Source organism: Elephantulus edwardii, unplaced genomic scaffold, assembly GCF_000299155.1.
Source record: "Elephantulus edwardii isolate Elephantulus edwardi_28Jun2011 unplaced genomic scaffold, EleEdw1.0 scaffold00166, whole genome shotgun sequence".
Classification (NCBI taxonomy): Eukaryota; Metazoa; Chordata; class Mammalia; order Macroscelidea; family Macroscelididae; genus Elephantulus; species Elephantulus edwardii.
Window position 1 is genome coordinate 3962145 of NW_006399916.1, and position 3244 is coordinate 3965388.

Consider the following 3244-nt stretch of genomic DNA (forward strand, 5'->3'; position numbering starts at 1 on the left):
ATCATGAGGTCACAGAGTTCAGTGGGCAGAGGGCAGGGGTGAAGGAATTAGGAAAGGTCAGTGTTGACCAGAAAAGGTAGAGCAATGGTGGGCATGATAATTACTTTTAGAAAATACAAAATATGGGAGTGATCTTATGAAACATAATATGAATAAACAAATGTGTGAAATGCAATGTAAATAAACAAAACACAATGTATATGAATTTTGTATGCAAATCAACATAAGATAAAAAATAATTTTTTAAAAGATAAATGCTTATTACAAAATAAAAACAATTTAAAAAAACACACATTACTACAAGAAACAGAAAGAAACCTGGGGAAATGGAAGAAGATACCATGCCTATGGATAGAAGACTCAAAACTGTGAAAATGACAATTCTACCAAAGGCACTCTACAAATTCAATGCAATCCAAATACAGATACCAAATCCATTCTTCAACAATATGGAAAAGGCAATTTCCAATTTTATTTGGAAAGAGATTCCAAATAAGTAAAGCACCCCTGAAAAAGAGAAACAAAGTAAGAGGCATCACAGTACCTAATTTCAAATAATACTGAACAGCCATTATGGTCAAGACCGCAAGTTGATAAACACATAGATCAATGGAATAGAATTGAGAACCCAGAAATCAGTTCATCTACCTATGCTCAACTGATTTTTGACAAGGAGATAAAATCAGTTAAGTGGGAAAACAACAGCCTTTTTAACAAATGGTGTTGGCAAAATTGGAAAAGTATCTGTAGAAAACTCAAGCAAGATCCACACCTCACATCATACACAAAAACTAACTCAAGATGGATCAAGGACCTAAGAGTACAACCAAAGACTATAAACTTCCTTAGAGAAAAGCATGGAAGAACTATAGAAACCATAATCCACTGTACGAACAGTCTTCCAAGAAAATGAAAACCGACAACCATCAAAATAAATGAATTGGAACTTCTAAGAATCAAATCCCTATGTACTATGTACATCAAAAAAATTCAACAGGGTAAAAAGAAAAGCCATAGACTTGGAAAAAATATTTGGTAATGACATATCTGATAAGGGCACATCAATAAGAAAAAGGTAAACAACCCAAAAGAAAAATGGGCACAGGATATGAACAGACATTTCACCAAAGAAGACAACAGATCGCAAAAACATGAAAAAATGTTCAAAATCCCACCCATGAGATATCTCAACCCAGCAACAATAGCAAAGTTCAACAGAGCTGCAAACAACAAATGCTGATGAGGTTGTGGAGAAATTGGAACCCTATTCACTGCTGGTAGGAGTGTAAAAAGGTACAACCACTCTGGAAGGTGGTTTGGTGCTTTCTCAAAAAGTTGGAAACAGAAATAACATTTGACCCAGCAATTCCACTACTTAAGAATATACCCTAGAGACTTCTGCGCGTGCGCAGTGAGGGTCTGTCTGCCCGACCTTCAACAAGGCCTGCACCATCATGTTTTCTCGGGCAAACCTCGTTGTCTCGGCCTGGGCTGTGCAGCCACAATGGACCCAGGTTCGAAATATGGCAACTTTGAAGGATATTACCAGGCGACTGAAGTCAATCAAAAACATTCAGAAAATTACCAAGTCTATGAAAATGGTAGCAGCAGCAAAATATGCCCGAGCAGAGAGGGAGCTGAAACCAGCGCGAGTATATGGAGTCGGATCTCTCGCGCTCTATGAGAAAGCTGATATTAAGGTTCCTGAAAACAAGAGACACCTCATTACTGGTGTATCCTCAGATCAAGGGCTCTGTGGTGCTATTCATTCCTCGATTGCAAAACAGATAAAAAGTGAGGTGGCCGAGCTTACAGCAGCTGGAAAAGAAGTTATGATTGTTGGGATTGGAAATAAAATCAGGGGCATCTTGCATAGGACTCATTCGGACCAATTTCTGGTAACATTTAAAGAAGTGGGAAGGAAGCCTCCTACTTTTGGAGATGCATCAGTTATTGCTCTTGAATTGCTGAATTCTGGCTATGAATTTGATGAAGGATCCATCATCTTCAATCGATTCAGGTCTGTCATCTCCTATAAGACTGATGAAAAGCCCATATTTTCCCTTAATACAACTGCAAGTGCTGAAAGCATGAGTATCTATGATGATATTGATGCTGATGTGCTATGAAATTACCAAGAATACACTCTGGCAAACATCATCTACTACTCTCTGAAGGAGTCCACCACTAGTGAACAAAGTGCCAGGATGACAGCTATGGACAATGCCAGCAAGAATGCCTCTGAGATGATCGACAAACTGACTTTGACATTCAACCGTACCCGCCAAGCTGTCATCACAAAGGAGTTGATTGAAATCATCTCTGGTGCTGCAGCTCTGGATTAATGAAAATCAAGTGTCATCCTCAGACAAGAGGTAAAGAAGAAAAGTTAAGCCAGCTCATTTCATTATGCTTAATGCTGTCCTTGTCAGAGAGATTGTTGGTCCATTGTTCAAATTACTAAAGACAGCAAGATATTTGTAAATTATCTTACAATAAATGATTTTAAAATTAAAAAAAAAGAATATACCCTAAAGAAACCAGCGCTGCCACCCCAATATATGTACACTCATGTTTATTGCTGCATTATTTACATAGCAAAGAGAAGCAACCCAAGTGTCCATCAACAAATGAATGGCTAGAAAAACTATGATATATTTACACAATGGAATACTATGCAGTACTTTTTTTGAAAAACAAGAACTCAGAAAATATTATACAACATGAGTGACCCTGGAGGACATTAGGCTGAGTGAAATACCTCAATCACAAAAGGACAAACACTGCATAATGCCACTGTTATAAAACAGACTGACATGAAGGTTGGGAACAAACTAAGAAAAGAAGGGATAAATAATGAACACTGCATTGGAATAGATTAAGGAAAGAACTATTTAAAAGCAATATTTGACTATGCATTATACGTATGACAAAAGTTCAGAATAAGAGGTGTATAGCAAAGTGGACTGGGGGAGGGTTGGGTAGATGGAGGAAATTATGCAACAATGATTTTTTAAAAAAAAAGGCAAATAGGGAGAAGTAGGGAGGAAAATGTATAACAATGAATGAATGAAAAATCCAACTTTTCTGTAAACTTTAATTAAAATTACAATTTAAAAAATGAAAATGGGGGGGATAAAACCATGCATATCCAAAAACTTCTCCAACAGGGTAAAAAGGGAAGCCACTGACTGGGAAAAAGTATTTGGTAATGACATGTCAGATAAGGGACTTATATCTAGAA

At 37.1% G+C, this 3244-nt stretch overlaps 1 pseudogene; it reads left to right on the forward strand.

Moving 5' to 3' along the window:
- The first annotated feature begins 1454 nt into the window (after positions 1–1454).
- Positions 1455–2345, forward strand: LOC102877050 (annotated as a pseudogene).
- Positions 2346–3244: the final 899 nt, after the last annotated feature.